This window comes from Netta rufina (assembly GCF_964035555.1).
Source record: "Netta rufina genome assembly, chromosome: 10".
NCBI classification, from domain to species: Eukaryota; Metazoa; Chordata; class Aves; order Anseriformes; family Anatidae; genus Netta; species Netta rufina.
In genome coordinates, this window is record NC_140133.1 from 17,230,682 (window position 1) to 17,253,692 (window position 23,011).

Consider the following 23,011-nt stretch of genomic DNA (forward strand, 5'->3'; position numbering starts at 1 on the left):
AAGCTTTGCTACTTTCTTTACTTTCCATCTCTTGGAGAGCAGTACAATACACAGTCTAGCCATGAGCACAAAAATATGTTTAAATTTGAATTGTGTGTAGCTGACAGACCAAGAAAAAAAAAAAAAAAAAAAAAAGAAACAACAACACCAACAAAAATATAAGAATGAAAATTTCAGTATGTGCCAACATGTAAATGGAAAGGTGCCACGACCCTTTCTCTAGACCATGATATTTGCAACCCTTTGGCTTTGCCACTGTGAACAGAGACTGAAATATTCCATCTTTACCATATTTGCAACACACCTATTTATCCTGCTGAAGGGTTTTCATCAAATTCAGATGTTTCATCTGCTGTTTTTCATCTGTGGCACCGGGTTGCACTGCATCAGATTGGCTTTTATCAGTCTGCAGTCTTGTTCATCATGTGAGGAAATGCAGCTCAGATGTACTGAGGAAACAATTTGCTCAGCGATATTTGCCAGGAAACATCTGTGCTTGAAACAGAAATATCTGAATCAAGATAGAAGGCCTAGGTTTTGAGGGGAGCTACAACAGATAAACTTTCATGATTTCAAACTTTTTGGGTGCCCCAAAGTACTAGATTTTTTAGTTCTTGGTCTTGGTGCATCTACAGATACCTTAATGTTCATTCAGGGAATTGTCTGAAGAGTTTAGCCTATACTTCCAGCCTGCATCTGCTGGTAGGGTTGTATATTATGGATCACCTATAGATTGTAAAATTATAATCCACGTATATGAGATGGGATCCTGCAAGCTAAGACAATTACGATGCCAAATGGCTTGTTTGCACAGCTGCTGTGTGCACGAATTCCCCCAGTACCCGAACTGAGTTTACCAGACTAGTAACAGCCTTCCTGGAATAACCTGCCACAATCCTAAGCAACTTCAATCAAGCCAGTTAAGCTATTCGTGTGATTAAATTAATTAGTGTACATTAATGTTTACAACACCGAAGCCAGAATCAGATAAAGAAGAATGACATATGTTAAATTCACTCAGAAAGCAGAGTTTGGAAGGAGACGATAGAGCTAATCACCCATTTGATTTTATGGAATCAAATATTTTTAATCTTACAAAAACAGATGCTTTTGAAAATTTTGAAATATTTTTTTTTCCAGCATTTTTCTTCTTAACACTGGAATGCATTTTACTCTGTTCTTCTCGTGTTTCATTTGCCATTTTTAACTGGTACATCTTTGTTTTCCACTTTGAAAGAACATTTTATTCCTGTAAAATTTAATGTAATTGGTTTTGATTAAACAGCTTGAAAACAAAAATACACTGCCTTGGGCAAACAGAATTTTCCATATGAACCCCAAATGGCATTTCTTTTAGATTTCCTTTTTTTTTTTTTTTTTTTTTTTTTTTTTCTGATTTCCACAAAACACCATTCAACAAGAAACAACCTTTTCTAGCTCAGGCCCCCCAGATTACACAGCCACCACCCCATCCTATCAGCTTGATGGGTGCTTTGCAAGCACGGAGGTGAGCTGAGAACAAGGAAAGGCATAAGACTTGGAAGCCTTGGACTCAGACCTTGCAGGAGGACAGTTACAAAGTACAGTGTACCAGTTCTACCCATGCAATATTTCCATTCAGACTTTGGATATTAGAGTTAGAAAAGCTCAGTGGATAGACCCCATTCCTTACTGGGCCAGTTCAGCACAGTGTTGCTATACATTGCATTTTCAACTACTTCTTTACTTTGGCCTTAAATGTGCCAGGCCAAGAAAGCCAGCCTACACGAGACACCTCACTTCAGAAGTTTCTCCCTGTTTTTTTTTTCCCCCTGATATCGATCCTTGGTATTCCCCAAATTTGCATTTTCTTATCCTCAGCCCATTGTCCCTTAGGCACAGCCAGCTGTTGCCTGCCATACAAGTGCATGTATGATAGGCATAGCGTAATATGAAACGTGTTTTATCCACGGATTGTCCTGGACTATCTCTTCTGTGTCTAGGCTCCTTGCCAAAACTTTTGGCACATCCTTACATTTTGCAGCATCCAGAATGAATTGGTGACTGAGACAACTTATATGATTGAGCAGATGTACACTTACTGGAAGTGACAACTGTGTTCAGGTCTCAAAACTGGCGAGTTAGTTAAAAATCAATTTCCCCTATTAGCCAATCAATAATCTAAAGGCAGCTTAGAGGTCATTGGAGCAAAAACATCTCCCCTGAGTCGTGAGCTGAGATCACAAACAGACGAGTAACCAAGCTCTCACAGAGAAAATATCCCTTTTGTCTCTAAAAATCCAGCAAACATTGATACAGTATCCTGGGATTACACATGAACAATCCTTGAAAGCATTGCACAGAAAATACACTTGTCCCTTTTTTGATCTCCTGCATTGCTTTCCATTTTGCTCACATTTTTTTTACTCTGTTCACGATAACCTCAGTTTTACCCATGTCAGGAATGGTTGGCAACATGATGGAAGGGCAGATGAAAGCATGAGGAAGGTAGTTAAACCCAGAGATGTTTTGAGCACCGCACTTTCAGTAGATGGGATGCACATAACATATGGGATTCTCTACAAAAGATTGAATGGATTTTCTGAAACCTAGTCTTGGCTTTAAAGCCACTGTGGTGTCATAGGAAAGAAAGTGAACATTCTGCAGAAGAAGCCTTGAAGGCACATTTCCATTGATATACGGTATCAGTGTATGTACAGAAATACTCTGCAAAGGCTGCAATTCATTTGATTATTTCATGTACTTTTGCAATATGGAAATTAAATATAAAATTATTTCATGAATGGGAAGCTAGCCTAAGCTTCTGAATTTTCTAGAGATTTTCAATTTGATTTACTCTGTTTCTCAAGCATCTCAGCATCTCCAAACCTTTCAAAAGTTACAAATTCAGAAAAGTTTCAAAGTCATGAAGGATCCAGTTCGCTTTGTTTATAGAAGCAAAATTAAAGCATAGGTAGCTAAATGGCTTCCAGAAACAAATCTTATTGCTTCATTTCCAAATGTTTGACCTTCTTGTCCTATTGCAATAGTTGTCCGAGGTATAATGTTCACTGGTCCCATGGACAACCTGAAGTCTCAGGGTATGAGTGGAGGACTAAGTTTCTGGAAGGCACAGGAGCTTAAAATAAAATAAAATAAAATTGTTTTTGTTTTGAGAATCTACAGGATAATTGGGAAAAATGGTCTAGAGAGTTCTGCACTGCTAAGATATTATACCAACTGCACAGTGAATGCTCAAGCTCCATGAAGATGAATGCCAGGGTGGGAAGCCTAAAATTCCCTAGAAAATTTATTTTTCTGAGTTTTTTTTATGAAGGCATTTAAGCAGTATCTCTTAAAACATCTAGTGCTGAGGTTAGTTTACCTCTTACAGAACTTCAAATGCTCTTTTTATTTTGTGCCAGGGCAGAAGTATTCAAACACGTCAGTTTTACACATAGCCACTATCAATTGCTGCTTTTCTGACAAAACTCCATCACTGTAAAAATGTTCCTTTAAACATCTGGTAATAATTTTCTATAGATGTTCTATTGAAAAACCAAGTTTCTCTAAGCCAAACTGCACTCAGTGTACCTGTAAAAATGTGAAATAAAATGTTCATGCAATGAAAATATGTCTGAACCAGTAAACAATATTGCAGAAAACATAGAGGAGAGCTCAGTAAATAAGTTTGATCCAGACTATAAAAAGCTAGCGGTAATCGAGAAATGCGTGGATCAGATGTTGGCTGGAATGATATCAGAGACATTGGCACCAGGAAAAGGCCTTTTGGTGCATTTACCCTTTGAAAGCTGTGCTCCTCTTTCTCTTCTTTCATGAGTTTACTGTCAGTGCCTCAGCATCCAGAGGGGCTGTGCTGATGCTTTTGGAACAACATTTTCATATTACTTTTATTACGAAATTCATTAAAACTCCAGCACTGAAAGTAACCTGAAAAATATTTTGATTGTCTATTTTGAAATGTAAAAATGCTTTGACTTTGGAGAAAAAAAAAAAACACAACACTTTTTCCAATAAACCTATTTTCTAGCTGGTTCTCCCTATCATTTGTCTTCTCTCCAGGCCCCCCACCCCCCTGAGACCTCGGCTATGGGGCAGTCACCAAAGCAAACAGATCCTTCTCTCTGCTCACAGGAACTGGTCCCTTGTCTCACTCTGCTGCCCATTTTCTAACAGCTATTTGAGTTCCTTTCTTCATCAGTCTCCAGTTCTTTCAGGTACCTACTGTCCCTGATCTTTTAGTTTCTATTTTGTACACTTTTTCCTATGGTGGTTGTTATCTCGTTTTTCCCTGCATTGGTCACTGATCCTTGGCTCTTTCGTTATTTCTTATCTTCTACCTTTCCTGTCTCCTGTAGTAAATTCCCATGCAACCTTTGAAGCCTGAGCCAGAAACACAGCATCTTTGAGCAGATTCTCTAGGCTGTCACCTTTTAGATTTAGGTATGTTTGTAAACAAGTGATTAAATTCCCTGCTCTTTACTCCTATGCCCCAATTTGAAAGGAATCCTTAACATTAAGTTACAAAACTCTGGCTGATCTCACTGAGTTTGGGTAGGTTTTTCGTTATCCCCCTCCAACCCATGTAAATACATTTTCTTGCTTTGAAAACCTTTCCCTTTGAACTTAACACAAGAAAGCAAGGCGGATCTTGAAAAAATATGAGAATGGATGTACTTTGTAACACCGGGAAGCTGAAGACTAAGTTCAAAGGCAGCAAGGGAGGCCCAGGAGAATGAATGGGTGGCTCTAGAAACCCAGGAGGAAATGGCTCTGTCATGTTTGGGAGCACATCTTGCTGGATGGCCCAAGGGCATGACTGCAGAGATGCACCAGGACGCCAGGTTTTCCTCAGGCAGGATGATGGCAACAGTAAATGGGGAGCTTTTTCCTGAGGAAGACCACACTGGGATGCCCTACGCTCAGCACGCATGGTGCAGCTTCTTCACATTCAGCTCAGGGACGTTTGTGGGGGCCTTACGCAAGTAGCCGGGCTAGGAAATAAGAGCAGATCTGTAAAATTACAATGTATGATATATTAGAAAGGGAATAGAATTCTCAGGGGATTCTTCACTGGGACCAATGGGATGATTCAGCTGAAAATGATGAATGGCTGCTGCCCTTTCCTCCTGCCAAATAAACATTTTGTCCCCCACTGTTGGAGCTGGGCAGCAGATGCAAAAATACAGCACAGAAAAAGAGCATAATTTGGCCATAAAAATGTTGCAATAAGTGTTGTTATATAACTGAAATGCCATCTCCTTTAGTGCATCCACCCACTCATTTTACAACCAGTTAATATTTTTCTGAACTTTCATGCTGTATTCTATCCTGCTGCCTCTGCAATCTTTTTGCCTATTTTTCTGCCAAAGCCACAAGAATAAAGCTGTCAACATTGCTACTAAGCCATCTTTCTTGTCTGGCAAATTGTCTAGTGGAGACTATAACCTCCTGGCTGCTCCACTGTATAATGTAAGTATCCTGTCTTAACAAAACAGAATTTAAATATTCTTTAGATGCAAGATATCTTCAGGCATCTGTGCAGAAACAAGTTAAATATATTTCCTTGACATTTTTTACTTTTCTCCAGTGGGAATGGCACAGGCATTCATATTAAGCTGAACACGTATTGACATGCTTAGAGAGATGTTATATGGCTTTTCAACTGAAATATCTCCAGGTATTTGAACTGCAATAATAAATATGGCTGCTCCTGAGGGAAGGAAGAAGCAGCAAGAAAATTCCCCAGAAGACTACGATTAAGAGCTGAAGTGAGCCAATGGCATACAGTAGTTATGCTTTGAATGTGATGGGGATTTATGATTTCAATTAATGCGGGAGAACAATTTTAGAAAGTTATTAGCGAGCTACTGGCCATACGGAATGCAGCTTATTTGTGCATTCCTCTACATCAGCTTTATCACCGTAGTGTTTACAAACACAAGGCTGGATCTGGCATGGTGTAAATCCGTGCGTGGCAGCCGATAGCTGGAGAGGAGCTGGGACGAGAAATGTTGCCTCTTCTCTGTGGTAGGTTTCATGAAGCACATGGGAAGAGCCTTAATTTTATATGTGAAAGATCCAATGAGAGAAACTTGTAAGGGAAGAAAGACCAATCTCTTTCTCACTGGTTTTCCACTCTGTGTCCCAGGAAAGGCCCTGGGCTGTGTGCTTAGCCGGAGTAAATTTTTGAGGCCTGTATCAATGAGGGCATGGGCCCTCCTGAATGCCTGTTGCAATTTAGACACTAGCTGAGGCCTGACCCAGCTGTACATGTGGGCATGGACTGTATATATACACGCATCTCAGCGCATCTATATTTTCTATATGCTGTATGTATCCTGATTTCAGGTTTTAGATGTCATCTGTATTTTGAAGGCCTCGCGCCCCTCCTGCCCTGCAGGCCCTGAGGGGGCTGCTCAGGGGGAGCTCTGTGCTTGCAGCGCCTCCAGGAGCCCCAAAGCCCAGCTCTGGACCCTAAATGTCTCTTGGCTCACTGAGCAGAATGAAGCTGTTTGTAAAGGCAAAGAAAATCAGGTGCAACCGGCTGAGGGCTAGTGGATTAATGAAGCATTCAGGAGGGAAAGCAGCGGAGTATTTCAGCGGCAGTCTTGCCCTGTGGAACTGAAGCAGGGCTGGGGAGCGGGACAAGTGCCCTCATTGCCAGTGGTGGCAATGGCAGCTAGTGCAGGAACCTGGCTGCAGACGTGTCCTCCTGCACCTGGTTCACTCCCTGCACCCTGTTTTCATTTATACATCTTCTAAATATGCTTACAGCAATGCAGTAAAACAATACAGACCTCTAGTTATATCAGGTACTAAGAAATCTTATTGAAGTCTCTGCAGCTATGCCAGTGTAACTACTTTGCTTTCTAATAATGGTAATGATTGTTCTTTCCTAAAAGAAACACGAAAATCCCTGCTTAGACAAGGCCTTTCATATCTTGTTTCCCTCAGTGACAGGTTTTCTCCTCTGTTTTTGCATGGCTCCAAGATAAATTCATAGGAAAACAGTCCTAGATCATGTTTGCCTATTTCCAAGACTACAAAACAATTCACCGTCATTTTATACAGGCCAGTTTTTTATGAGAAGCATTTTCCTCTTCATTTGCAAAAATTGCATATCAAAGCTTTGTGCCAGGTCTGAACCAACACTGAGGCTGCCAGCATGACTCATAGCTCTTCTGGCACACCAGTATTTGCCAGTGACTAGAAGAGAACATCTCAGTGATGCTTCAGGCAGATCTCCACGACCATGATATAGAGTAATTAACTTCTAAAGACGACCATTTCAATCCCTACACAACACGAGTAACATAAATCTTCCACCTGCAGCTCTGCTATGTCCCTGAACCAAGACGTCCAGGCCAATTTGTTTTAAACTTTGTGAATTAAACTACAGGATCCACAGAGGAGAAAATGGAAAAGGATTTCTGCTTTTCAGTAGTAGCTGTTATTTGCAGTTCCTGTTGAAGCCCGTGGGAGGCAAGAGCTCTGAAAAATAATTGCATAAAAACCTTGACATTGGTAGAAGCACCATAACTGAGGACCAACCCTTTGAATTCTTGCATTCAGAGGACTTTATGTGTGCCTAGCCAATCTCCTGGATGGCTCTTGGACACCAGCTTCACCATACTGGTAGCTCCACTGAGACCCAGAGCAGGGAGCTAGCAGGGAAGAGGCAGCCCTGCTCCCATTCAGATCACAGATGACCCCCATGCAAACCACCTTCTGTCTCAAGCAGCGGGAGATCCAAGATTAAGGTTTTGGAATAGGTTGAGAAACTTGCTGAAGCATTTCAGGAGGGTCTTTTCTCTTGTTGCACCCGACAGAGCCACTGAAAAGAAAGAACAAAAAGAAAACCATCACTTCTGAGTACTTCCAAAGTAGACATTAGTCCTCCAGAGTCTCCAGCACACTTGTGTTATTACTCTATACTATCTGTTTTAGAGTCTCAGAAAGTTGTGGGTAAAGTGTTTTTGGCATGCTTGTTTTTCCATATGGCAAAGGCAAAGCTTTCCCCTTTGGTTCCATTGGATCTAAAATCGACAAGGCTGTTCTTCTTTAACAACTCTTATAGCACCTTATTCTGCCAAGACATCTTTGTTTGTGTACCAGTCACATCAACTGCAGCTAGCACAGGACTGGGAATACTGTTTATTAGTTAACCACAGCTGCACAACTAGCAGATGGAGAAGAGCCGTTTCTTGTTGAAGATCACAAAAGTAATGACTATTGTTCTTTTCTTCTTCCTTTTGTTTTTAAATCTAAAATGTCTTCATGATGGAGTTGTAGATCTCAGTAGAGACTGCATATACTTGTAGAGAAACCATAGCATTTATTGCATTTATCCCCTCAGTTGTTTAAACTGTGATTGATTTTGTTAAATTGAATTATTTTCATACATGCTCACACACACCACCTTTAAAAAAATCCCTTAAACTCCTGTGGGTTGAAACTGAGATCCCAGCTGAGGTGTAACATCAAAATGACCGAGTGGCCAGCAAGGTCTGTTTCTACCATGAGCCCCCAGAGCAAAGACAGTGAAGCAGCATGAAGGAGACAACAGCAAGAGCAGGGCTGCCAGTTGCTGCTCAGAACAATTCCCACTGGCTTAACTACGTTCCTTCCAGAAAAACAAACATACAGAAAAACAAAAAGTAAGAATTTTAGTCTTTTCATTTCCAGCATCCTGTACAATGAAGCAAGCATGCTGCCATTGTTCCTAATCCCTGTGGTTTCATGTCATGCCAGCTCCCTTCTTATTACAAACTTCCTCTTCTCTTTACAGTCTTTGCACTGGAACTTGCACACCTCCAGCTTCAATACCCGGAGCTGTCTCTAATCTTTAGGAGAGATGAACATGAAGAACCAAGACCTCTATCCCAGGGATATGGTACCAGAACTGCAGTGAAAGTTGTAGACTTTCTGTAGGAAAATTAGAACAAAAGGAAAAACAGTTTGATGTGAATTTTCTCTGAGAAGTAAACAGAAAAGCACGGTGGGTAAGCAGAAGTCTTCTCATGGATGCTGTATCAAAAGAGATTTCTATGTTGCTGTTTGGAGGAAATAACAGGGAAATAAAGGCTGGGTTTGGCAGTACAGTCATGAGATGTTGTTTGACCCAACAGGTAGTACGGTGGATTAGAAGAGAGGGATCTTCTGTCCTGTTGTTTGCATTTCATTAAGACTCGTGGCCTCCTTGGACCTGGGCCCTCCTCTTTATTTGTCTATCAACACCCCTCACACCAAACCTCCCCTACCCACCTGCCTCCCCCCCCCCAAAAAAAAAAAAAAAAAGAAAAAGAAAAAAGGAATATGAACTATGAACTAACACATTCCCAAGACGCACCTTTACAGAAGGGACTATACCTACAATGACATGCAGAAAGAATTTATGTGGGCAGTGACTTCATGATTGAGTCTGTTACTGCTTCATGCAGCCAAAGAGCAAATCATTTTATTGTTTTGAGTCTTCAACCAGTCTAAGATGTTGAGAAATAAATGCCAAATGACAGCAGCCGTTCTGGCTGCAGCCAGTGGTAGGTGTCTGTCTAGAGCAAAGGCTTTATAAAACTGTGAATGAAATGAGCCATGGCCTGGCCACGCTGCAAGTCAGTCACTGGGAAAGCATCGCTGAGATCAGCAGTGGGGCCTATCTATCTCTGTGGGCACCTCGTATTACACTGGGAGGTAGTACACTGCTCAGGGAAAGCAAAGATGCAATATCTATCTTTCCAGCAGCACACAACAAGCCTACAAATGTGGTTCTGCACCAACAAAATGCCCCCAATGCCAGGACATGGCTTTGCTGTCCATTCACAGCAGCTTTAGCCAGTACCAAGGTATAGGCCTGTCTCCTCAGTAAGTCATATATAGTGAAGGATCCTTCCAGGAGCAGCTTTTTTCTCCCTGAGTACATCATTCTGCTTAAAGTTACTGGTCTCTTGAACGAAACCGGCAGAGGCTTCTCAGATTCAGGGTTGCTGGGAACTGCTAGCATCGAGCCTCCCTGGAATCAAGGCTCTCAGTACACATAATCAGGGCCTCTGAGCAAACACTGCTGCTCCGTACTGGCCTAAGGACACTCAGAAGCCAGCAGTCAGTCAGTTAACCAGGGTTAAGGTAATCTGAGCCAAGTGAAGCATGAAGCACACAGCTCGCAAAAACAACCAAACGACAAAAAAATAAAACAGCTAATTCCACAAAAAGACTGAGGCAGCCCCAATCTAAGCACTGGGGAAATGCTGCAAATGAAGCTCTGCCACAGTGCATCAGCCAGACTGAGCCACTTGGCTCTTACACATCGGGAGCAGCCCTTCTCTGACAGCAGCTGGGCATTACCCTTGCTCTGCAGTACCCGATGATGACTAACTCGGTGGAGTATTGGACCTATCCATCTCTTCCAGCATTATTTCTTCTTGAAGAAACATGTTCTCTCAAGGAAAAAGAAGAGAAGAAAACAGTAAAAAGGTCAAAAATTTGGTTAAAGACTCGTGGAATTCAGGCACAGTGAAATTTCTTCTGTTTTTCCTCCCCTGACATTTGCCACATCCACACTTGCAGCCTACGTCTGCTTACATTACTAATCCCTGTAGTGGGAACTTGGGTTACATTCGAGCATCATATCCTCAGAAAATATGTCTAACCCTGATTAAACCAAAGGAATCCAACAAATCAATAGATCTACATCCAACTCAGAATGAAGTTCAGAATTTTTCTACCCATAGGCTGCTTGCCATTGCCACCCACTTTCTAACCTTTTCTGTTTCAAGCCAAGAAAAGAATGCAGTAGCCTGCCAATTGAATTACAAATTAGTGACATAAGCCACAAAACTTCAATGCATCATTAAGAACAGAACATCGTATGTGACATGAGATCTTTGATGCCTCATTTTCATGGGGGTAAAAAAATAAGTATTTTTTATAAAAAGAAGAAGTAGTAGGCTCCTAACATCAGCCAATATTATTATAATCCACTGATAAATTGCATAACTATCATGAGCGCTGGACACTTAACCTGTTCTCAGATTGGAATTCATGCTAGTAATATAACAAAAGGCGTTATAGCAATTTTTCAGAAATGCACTGCTCTCTCTGAAACAAGCAAATATGCAGCAGACAATGGCAAATCTTTTTTTTTTCAGAAATCTGTAAATAAAAACAGCAACAAAAACCTCAGTTTATATTTATTTGTGTTTTACTTCTGTGTCTAATAAGATCTCATAACCTCCAACTGTTTGTGCAAACTGGATTTATCAGCTTAAAGCAACTTTAATTCAGGAATTCTAGAAAACAATCAAAAACTAATTCAGTACCTAGGAAAGATAAATCTTACAGGACAAATGTAGAACTCTGCTCTTGAAACAAAATTAAGTTGTATACCCACATCCTAAAAAGGGCTACCGTAGATGTAATGAGGTCTAAGTAGACAATCTGCAATAGGAATAGTTTCCAATCAAAATATTTATGTGTTTATATCTGATATAGATATCTGATATATATATAGACACAGACACATTGGAATGTATTATATGATCCCCTTAACAACTTTATAGCTGCACAGTATTGCATATATGTCATTGGTGTGTCATAGGTTCTGCCCAAACATAAGACACCATCAAAACATTCTTTAAGAGTGTCATTTTTAATTTCAAAATAATTATCGGTACTATACTTTATATGACTTTAAATCATTTAGGACACCAGTTTAAATTTCAGTGCTCTTTTTAAAGTTATAGCTCCAGTAATTTCAAATTCATAAAAAATAAAATATATATATTTGAAAGGTTTATTATGCTTTAGGCTCTCAAGTACATAGAATTTCTTCTAGCAGAAAGACTTAAAGGAACTGGGATGAATAAAAGGTATGTTTGATTTATTGACTTACAGGGGCATTTGTAAGAGGGAGTTGGCATTTGGCAACCATTCCATGAATCTTAAGGTATGATTGGACAGTTTGGGATAGAGTAAGAAAAAGAGAGTGATACTGCCTAAATCCACCCCCAGACTGAAGCAAGTACATTATTCTCAGAAATGTCCCCAGATCCTCTGGTTAAAAGGATTTGAGCCAATTTCTGAATGTTTTTCTTACCATTTTTGCATGCTTTTGGCTACTTGGAATTGCTGTCAGAGGGAATCTTTGAAGGGGCCTTGCCTTCCATACCACCCAAATCAAGGGCTCTCGGAAGGGAACCTTCCTGTCACAGGCTCAGCACAAGGACCTCCTGGCAGATGTTCACATAATTTGCTCTTAAAAAGCTTCCAACAGCAGAGCTTCCTAAGTCTACACTCAGCAATTGAGTGTCTGATGTTCACTCTACGTTCATAGGAACAAGGCGTTTCCTAGTGTCAATTATCTTTTTTTTTGTTTGTTTGTTTTTGCTCAAACTCCTACTCTATATCTGCAGGCTACTCTGAAATGTCTTCACATGCATACACATGTATATCTGGATGTGCATCACTGAGAGAGAGAACTCTCACAGAAGTAATTCAGCTCATTTATTTGAAAGATGTTTTCTCTTCCCTTCCACTATGTCAAGGTTACTCTGACTGTATATAGCTTTGGAGATGTGAATCAACAGTAGCATTCAAAAACTTCTCACCTTGTGCCAGGACCTCAGCAGGGAACCTGCAAAAAGCTTCTTTTTGAAGCCATTTACAAAGTCTTTCAATAAAAGCATTTTATTGAGAGGAGCCTTTCAGGTCACTCAAACTGGGAACCCAAAAATGCAGATCATCAGAATGATGCATGCCTCTGGAAAGCATCAGCCAGGCGGTTTATAGTATGTGCTCAAGGAAGTCAATGCTCATCACAGCAATTAAATATCATGCTTTATATTCCTGTCACTTGTAATCTAGTTAGACTGGAAATGAAGAATGGGTTGTCTATGCAATTGCTACGATAAACATCACAGAAACTGTGTGGAAAGATTCACAATATAATACTAAGTTGCTATTATCTCGATGGCAGGTCTGTCCTGTTACAGAGTGGTTAGTAATAACTCTTTCGCATTTGCAAAAGAAAGCAATATTCGCATTGCAAGGATGTGTCCTGTTAGTTTGAAAATAATGTCAATAAGGTGCTCTCCTTAGAAGCATCTCCACCGTCCAATTGTTTCCCAATCACAATTCATTTACTCAAGGACTGGACTCTGCTAGAAAGTAGGAATGATCCTGCTTTCATAATTGCTACTCCTATGTGCAAACATTGACAGCACACAGCCAATTCTGGCTGATTTAGCCAAGTGAAAGGTTAATGCTGGGTAACTGCGGCCAGAATATTTCTTCCAGCAGAAAGATGTTCAGCGTGCAATAAAACCTCCCTGGCTACCTCTAAGCCGTTGTGCCAGATCTTGCTAAACATGGCTTCAAAGAGAAAGCAAGTTCTGAAGCACAACTCTTTGACATTGCCCAACACAAAAGCCTATGAACTTGCAGGGAAAATACTCAACAATTCTGAATCTCCTTTTTGTGCTGAACTGTACCTCTCTGGCACTCCCGCAAAAGGGATTTAAGAGAAAAAAATAATCATGCTTTATCCACCCCAAGAGGAATTTCAGCCAGGAGAAGACACTTGAACAATTACTGCTTTTTTTTTTTTCTTTTTTTTTTTTTTTTCTTTCTGTTTTTTTCTTTTCTTCTGTGACCTCAAATACAGCAGTCTCCCAATAACAAAGCTGTTACTGCATACTAGCTAACACTATTCAGGATTTTGCATCCAAGGGAAAGCACTCAAGTGAGTCATATTCCAAATTTCTTGATCAACAGTCACTGATCTTGATAAACTCTGGAATTATTTATCACATCTCAAACATATTAGATAAAGGCTATCTTGAGTGATCTACAGCAAAATGCAGTACCCACGTTCTTGTGCTTTCCCAGACTAAAAATAAGGTGAACCAGCACTCATCTAGACAGATATATGCATGCCTGCTGACAGCACTCCCATATTACATGGATAACAGACTTATTGACATTCCCACTAGAGCTATATTCACCCAAGACCCACGCTGAAATCAGCTGTTGACTTCTTAGGATGCTAGATATAATACAAGCCTGGCCCCAATGAGGTGAAGGATCTGTTGGGAATTTACTTTTGTCCACATTTTTCCAGGTGACAGGCAATCTTGTGTGCCCTATGTATGATGTTTTGGAAGGGACTGATCTTTAGATAACATTATCAAGTTTTCTGGAAAAAATAAAAATAAAAAATCACACCCTTGTATCATGTCTCATACTGAGCAGCCAAGAATGAATGCAGCTGAACCATTGCGTATTGCTCGTCTACATTTTGAAAGGCAGACACTAAATCAGATACCATGTCTGAAAGTGAATTCAGGATGTTTTAAACAAGGGTATTGGCTAATATTTTTCTAGGTTTATAAAACTCTCAGCTTCTACTCAAGGAGGTTACACTTTCCTTTGATAAAAGGCAACTTTAATTGCAATAGGTGTAGGTGGCCACCTGCTGTATCAGTTGCACTTCCCTCTTCCAGTGAGATAAAGCAAAGGGAATTAAGACTGCTAATAGTCATGCATATGAATACATTAAATAGCAAGTAAGAAAGTTATCATGTATATATACTGCAGCACAGCTGTGAGTAAAATGAGTACTTTTTTTTTAAAACAGTAGCCCTATTTACTCCATCATCAACCCAGTATTTTTTTTTATTATTCTTCCATAGCCACTGATAATTACCTAATATATTTTGTAAACTGCAAGTCCATTTTCAGAGCAGAAATGGCACTTAGACACGGATTGACTCCAATTGGCTTCGCCGTCTGCTCCACAGAGGGACAGCCATCATATGACTTTTAATCTCATATGAAACAAAAAGATTAAACTGTCAATATTAGGATGAGCCACCATGACGGCTGCCCTGATGGAATGGCGCTTCCGAACTGCTCCTAATAATATGTATGCAAGGAATAGATTTTTCTTTATAATGCATGTAATTAGAGTACAGGACAAAATGTTCTGTTCAAATTCATGACATGCACAACTAATAGAGAAGGAGAGAATGAGGCCCTTGGCTATTTATTTGCATGAAAAGGCTTCAATATAGGATATACTTTAGAGAAATTAGTTTTTAATCTAGGTGACTAGATGAGATTTTGACCCTGAACTGTTTTTGAGTTGACCTGGGAGAATTTATGCAGAAATAAATGTGATGCCCTGGAAGCTAGATGGGTGTCGCTTTTTTCATTAATTTTTGAATGTCTCATGTAGTCAAGAGGAGCAGAAAATCGCTCCTTTTAAAGGCTCACCTTATGTGAATTTGCTTTGATGAGACACAATCAAAAAAAAGCAGATAGAAATCTTAGCAGGAATGTATTCTTTGTAAATTTGGGCATTCAAGGAGTTAGATACATTGATTCAGCAGTGATTCCCCCTGCTTGACCTGTATAAAAGAGAAACCTACAACTGTAGCTTTCTATGAATACATTAAATAGGGCAACTTACTCTCCCAGCACAAGCCTATTACAGAGAACTATTGTTCTACAACCTTAATAATAACTGATCCAATAAGTCCTTGAAGGAGGGTTTCAGAAAACAACTACTTTTTAAATAACATTGCTCATTTAATGGTTGATATGGGAAATGTATGGCAACTGTAGTGAAGATTTTGGCACAAACCTTGCATCTCTGTGGAAAGGGTGCTCTGAGCCCACTTGAAAAAGACCTGCATTTCCATCTTGATGAATCATTAGTAACAGCATGAATTAGAGACAGTAATTATTTCTAATGTGTTAGACCATTAAACAACTATATGTTGTTATTAGCTCTTAGCTTGAATCAGATTTTTCAAGGTAAGTTGCTAGTTTTATACAAAAGCTATCTTTTGTATAACCAATTGTCAGAGGCCTGGGAGGCATCCTAGTTACTAATGTTCAGGGTGTTATGTGCCCCTGGGAAGTCGTCAGGGCTGGTTATTGCCAACTTGTTCCTCCTTATCCAGTAATAAATAAGGGAACAGGCAGATACCCCAAACCGCACCATGTTAGACACTGCTTATATGCACCAGCCTATGAAGGGTGACATCCTTGGTGGAACTTCCTGATTTCTGTGAAGTCCAGACCCAATGGATCTAGAAGTAGCTCAAGAGCTTTCTTGAGCTTTGAGAACATCTTGCACATCTGTGTGTCTTTGAGAACATGTAGCACATCTGGGTGGTGTATTTCCTGCAACAATGCCCAGGCTGCTTGACACAGTTGAATATTTTCCTAGACGATTTTGACTGCTTAAAATGGGAAATGCAAAGAATTTGGAGAATGGCTATGAGGGGCCATAAAGGATTTGCTAATACAGATTGTACATTCATTGAATCCCCAGCTTGCTTTATGGGCTAATTACTATGCAGGCTCATGTTTGGTTTTTGAGCAGTTGGGAAACTCGTTGGAAGGTGTACGCTGAAGCTAACACCATCTCATTATGCTACTTGCTTCCTCACTTGGAAAAATCATCTCTGACAAGCCACTTTCCTGGGTGCAGAGCTCAAAAGACGCCAAGAGGCTTGGGGCTCGATGAAAGGTATTTGATGTCAATAGCATTTGACATATGCGGGTTTGATACATTCCTGGCTTCTAAGTGATGCCAAAAATGCAGCTTATGAGAATAATATAAAGAAAGAGGACAGAGATCTAACCTCCTTCAGATAATTGCTCTGAGTTGTTGCAAGGTGACCTTCATCCACACACAGACAGCTTATCAGTGAGAGTGCAAAAAAAACCATTTCTCTCCCCATTTTCTGAGGGCAAACAATGCTGCTCAGAAAACATTTATGACCCTGTGTCTGCTGTGCAGGTAGGTTAGGTAGTAGCCTTTATATGAGCACAAGGGTACCCACTGTAAGACTTCCCACATCTTTATTGTCCACAATGCATTGTAGGCCCCTTGGTAAGACCAAAAAACATGGTTTGTAACCAGAAATGCTTCCACAAAAGGAAAACTTCTGAAGACATATGCCCAGCTCCCTTCAGCCTCCTCCTGCTTCCTGGCCCACATCTGGGAACATACACACAGAGAAAGAGGTGCTAAGGGCCAACTCTGCTCCTTTTTCCTCAAACAGCAGTAAATAAGCTTTTCAGGGGTATAATTACGTACAGCATTGCCCTACCCTTCACCCTCTGGAGAACCCAGCTCTTCTCTGCATACCACTTCAAAAGTGTGGTCGACAGAGCCCTGGACTGGGCCATGAACTGAGGCAGGGCAGGACATTAATTAGAGGTAGGGCAGGACAATAATAATATGGAAACACTCAGTGCCTGCATGCTAGGCAGCCAACTGGAAGCCCACTCTTCCCCCTGGCAATCACACAAAGCCAGGCAATGACACAAAAGGCTCCACTCCATTCAGCCTCCCTGGGGACCACCACAAGGCTGAGGGCACTGAGGTGGAAGCAGGCTCCTCCTGCTTTTATGGAGTTATTTTGCTGGAGGTGTAATGCCTGAGGGCCCACCCTTCCCTTCTGCCCCACAACAGCACTGCTCAGCCCACCACAGGGCCCGGCCTGGCTCCCGCCCCCTGGGCAACCAGCAGGCCTGGGCGCAGTTGTCACCATGGCAACCGCAGGGCCGGCCGCCATTTTAGCCCAGGGCCGGCCGCCATTTTAGCCCAGGGCCCTGCCTTGAGGTGTGGCCTGCAAGGAGCCTGAGGCAGATGAGAGCTCCCTGCCTCGGTGTGCAGAGCTCTGCAGCAGGGAGAGAAGCCTGGGGGATGTGTGTGGCCCCCAACAAACGTGATATTTGTTATTTCACTGCCCCCTTCGCATAGCTGCTTGATTTTTACCTCAAAGCCTTTTCTGTGGCCTCCTCTGAACAGTCACTCCTGGCCTGTCTGTGCCTGGGACAGACTTAGTGAGGCCAATGTCCAACACCCTCCACAGGCTTTTCTGTGGCAATTTCAGCAGAGAAACCCATGGCAGAATAAATGAGATTACTTCTAGCAATGAGGGTGAGGGGTGGCTGAGGGGCTCCCCAGGGTTGGACAAGCTGGCTGCTTAGACTCAGGTAAATGAATAGCTCTAATATACAGAGGAAATCACACAGAATTCTGTTGTCTGGACATTTCCATGAAAATTTGCTCCAAGGTAAAACTGCTTTTCACACCACACTCCCAAATGGAGAAATAAACAGGAAAAACAAGCTTTTCTTTTACTGATTCATTTTCCTTGGTGTCAAGGCAGCACAAAGCCACAAGCTGGGAATATTAATAATGCCCAGCCTGGCTGGGCAGTGCTGTGCAGCCCATTATCAACACGTGCATTGAGCACCAGGAGGGGAAAGGAAATATTTGTGCTTTTCCTTGCTCATGGAGCATTTCTGTGTGTGGATTCCTTCTTCCAAATGTCCAACTTACATCCCTTTGAATGTCTTCGGTTTCAGAGAGTTGTCAAATTACTTTGCTTTTTAATGAGACTGGCTTCCACATAAGGTCACATAGATTTTACATCTCCTAATATCAAGGCCAACATTAATCCATCTGTCTTTTGGGAAATGTCTTCTGTCGTCGAGCTGCACTAGCTCAGATGGAGCTGTCTGCTTAAACACCTTACCCATGTAAGAGGCAGTTGTTCCCAATGACAACACAGGCTGTTCAAAATTGTCTTCAAAGCCTATTTCACTTAAAAACTTTGAAAACCCCATGGTTAAATCTCATTGCCAGCCAGCTACTTTGCTCTTGGCTACCTCACAGACCGATGCCTCCAGGAAAGACAGGACTTGCTCCCTAGATGATTATTGAAGGGAACTTTAAAGAGGCTTGTAACCAACCTTCACAGACTGCCCCTCAAATTGCCTGTTCCTGCAGGGCAAACGTCCACCAGGCCCGGTATTTTTCTGCTGTTAGCACGATGCTTGACTGCCAGGCCTGGTTATGCGACACCAAACCTGGATAAAGATGAAGAGTTTTCAGTGCTCCTGCCTCCCACACTGTCCTCAGAAGCAAGCACAGAGATGGCACAGCTGCACTGAAGTCCAAGACTAACAGACAGAACCAGAACTTTCCTTCCCATAAACCACGTCCTTCGAGGGCATTCAGAGCAGCCATACCTCAGCAGCAGCTCTGGCAGTTTAACAGAGCTGTCATCTTTAACAACTTCAAATTCATGGCTGCGTCTTCCCACAGCTGCAGCAGGGAGAGGGAGCACTGGGATGCCTTTCCGAACCTGCAAATCCATGGGTGTCCTCAAATAGGGTTGGGACTGCAGGAACAGGGGGCTCCAGGCTCTGCTGCAGATACGTGTGGTGACTTTGAATTGGCTGTTCCTCAGCACTTAGGACTTTAGGACTTCTCCACTTCCACTAGCAAGACTTCCTGGATCTGATAGATCTGCTTGAGTTACTTACTACTTGAGTTACTAGGATACTACGGCCTTTATACCACCACTCCACCACTTCCATGTCTGCTGAGGGAGGAGATGTTTTGTGTTCAAACTGGATTGGTTGGCATCATGGCAAAGTAGATTCCTAACAAAATCAAGACATTAAAAAAAAAAAAAAAAAGTGCGTAAGGTAGAGGTGCTAAAGAGAGATACTTTGCTTTAGTTGGCACCTTCTTAAGTATATCTGATTTATCAACAACTTGTAATGTCACATGATAAAGTATGAGTGGCCAGAATGTAACATACCACAACACGCTTCAGAAAAGAAGTGGTACTGCACTCCCAGAGATACCTTACTAAAATCTCTCAAACAGAAAATTGCTATTTTATACCTTTTTTCTAGCCTCTTTTTGCAAGCTGCAATTCCCATCTATTCAAATTCACGCCTTTTACCCATTGCTACGTTATTTTAGTGAGATCCTGTGTACTTCTAAATACTATATATCATCTAACCGATCACATTCCCTTTAGGCTAGGAATCATATGTGCACATAATAAAACATAATCGTAATTTCAAAGATGTGGACAGGTAAATGCTAGAGTACAAAACTCCAAAGTGGAACTGTTGCGTACCATTTATATCTTTTGTGTAAGTCCTACGGTAGCTACCCAGCTGGAAATCCAAACATTAGATCTGGAAACCACTTTTGAAAGCACAGGCCAAAGAGAATGTGCAATTTGCCAAAGACATACAGGGAATGCATGAGAGCACCAAGAACAGGAGCAAAGTCTCTGGCATTTGAAATGCTAGTCATAAAGCTCTCCCTGGTACAACGCTATGCATCTGTTTCTCAGCTTTCTGTGTTGGGTTTCTCATACATACTTCTTAAATATCTTTTAATAACATTAAAAAGGAAGAAGAAATATGTAGGTGGTTTTGTTTACAAGTAAGTAACTTTCTTAGAAGTTCACAAGAACAAAAAAATCAATGTGTTTTCCAAGGCACAATAAGATTTCTGAGCAAGCCTTCTTTATTATTCAATTTAAGCACAACTAAAATATATAGCTGCTTCAAATTTGGTTCCTATCTGAAGCATGCCTTGTAGAACAATGTTTCTCTCTCCCTGTAATTCTGGCTCCACAACACCAGTTTTATTTGCCAGGCCTTGCAAACAATGATCTATCCATCCACGTCATGCATATTATGTCAAATTTATTACGGCAGCTTTTCAGCATATTTCCAGTCAAGGCTTCATTCTTCTTACAGATTCTGCAAATGAACAACAGTTTTAGTTACAAATGCCTCCCCGTGAGGCAGCGCTCCTGACAACAGAACTGAACTTACTGTATTTCTTGCAGAATTGTGACACCGGTATAACTAATCATTATGACACATTGCTGAGAAACACCGTTTTGCTCTGCTGTTGATACATTTCCAATTCAAAATGAACAGGAGTGATACTGGGAGTCATTCAAGCCTTGATTAGTACTTGAATAGATCAAGCATACATCTTCATATCCCATTAGGTGAAGACAACCCAAAGAATTAGCTGCCCCCAGCCAAGGCCCTGAACCTTGGGAGAGGTTTGTCCACGGAACAAATGACAGATACCTGGAAACGTGAGCATCAAATATGCACAGAGCACGTTGCGAAATAGAACTGCAAGATGTTCTTGACAAATGGTGGCAGTGCTAATGAGCGTCTGGACTAAGTGATTATGTTCCCTTTTTTGATTGAAAGCACTTGCAGATTTACATTAGCTCTGACCCAGGAAGGCATTAACACCTGCTTATAGCGAAGGCGCAGAGGCTCGCTAGCTGCGATGGCAGCGCTCACGTGCAGGTAGATAAATGAACGGCCGTTTCAGGAGAGAAATGCCCTGGCTGGCTCTTCCCAGCTTGCAGGATCAGCACCCAATAAACGTATCAGTGAAACCTTATTTTCAAGTCAGAACCTGGAGTCCCTATTTTGCAAACTCTGAGCTGGGAAGGACTGTGTGGGGACCAGATCTGAGCTGTGCTGGGAATAAAAGAACAACTGCAGCATGCCCACCAGCACCCAGTGCCTTCTCCTCCCTGACCACAGCTCTGCTCCGTATGCTTCTCTCCTTGAGCCATGCCTGTAGACTTCCATATGCTGACTGCAATGTGGACAGCTGTGTCCAGGCACCAGGCACACTAAGAAATGCTTATGAAAAGCTCTTTTTAATTTCTCTGAAGGTTTAACTATGGTTTCCGAGTCCTGCCACCTCTGCAAGCCTCAGAGTCCATGTAAAGTGCAGCAGCAGCTGCATTTCTGTTGGTAGAAGAAAAGAAAAGCACGGGGCTAAATGTTTCGGGGCATTAGTACATATTACGCTCCTTGTTGCTCTGATAATCTGCTCTGAGAGTGTTTTCTCACAGAGCATGGGTAGGCTGTGTTATCAGTACCAGACAAGAGAAGGAGATGAATGTGATTAGTCATAAATAGACAGAGGAAAACTCGTGTTGGGGTTTTGAGTTAATGCTACTGGTTGCTCTTGGAGAACTTGCAAATGCAAAGATATGGAGCACCAAATGACTAACCTAGCATGCCAGGATTTCCCTGCTTTGGAAGTCTATACCAGAAACAAACAAAAAAACAAGATGCAGGATTTGAGCAGCTGTCAGAAAAACTGAAAAGGCTTCACAACTCCAAAGGCTTGGAGAAAATAAATACAATCACTCGGAGTATTTTTTAAATCATGGACAAATGGCATTGAATAAACTAACAATGGTGAATTTTATAAAGCAGTAAACAGGAGTGTCACTCTTCAGCCCTAGATTTTACAAAGGAAACCAGTACTCTTCGGCAGATGAGGAACTGAAGTACAGAAATGAAAACGCTTCTTTCTCTTGGTCCCCCAAGAGACCAGCTGGAAGTCATGAACAAAAGGCACGTCCCCTGTGCTGCGTTTCAGAGTTCTTCTTACTAAGCTACCCTGCCCTGATGCTGGTGCTGCAGAGCTCAGTCCTGCAAGGTGCTGAGTTCCCCCATTGCCACTGTAGCGGGACAAGTCCTGGTTTCCCTCCAGCTGGCCCTCCTCTCCGTGGAGAGGGCAGGCAGGCTGAGCCATCCGAGTGCTGACAACTCCCACCCCCAGGGCAGCGCTAATTCTATTTTCCAAATCCCAGTCGTCTCTGGATCTGTACCAGATTTTTTCAGCTCAGCAGGAGAATCGCTGAGCCCTGCAGTTGTGCTTTGAGGGCTGCTGGAGTACACCGAGCGCAGCACAGTGGCTGACCCTGTGTCCCTGGTGGGATCACCCGCCAGGTCAGGTCACCAACTATTAATCCACGGGTTTAGGTTCTGCAGCAAAAATAGCCTCAGGGCTTAAGTTTAAAGCAGCAGTGTTGGGTGACAGCACTGAAAGGCACCCGCAGGTGGACACGGGACTCTCTTCCGAAGGGGTACAAGCAATAAACCCCTCTGCAGGTCTCGGTTGCAATCCAGCTGGAAGTAGAAAAAAGTCTAATGAACCCCTCAGAGGACAACACGAACTAACAAAGCCATCAGCATCCATCCATCGCTTGTCAGGGAACACAGCCTCTGTCTTTCATCTTTGCTTATAGCAAAGCACATGTTTAAGTGGTTTCCTGCAGCGGGATGTCTTTGCTGAACCGAGGCCTGCAGGAGCCATTGATCATTTCCACTAGTAAACAACCTT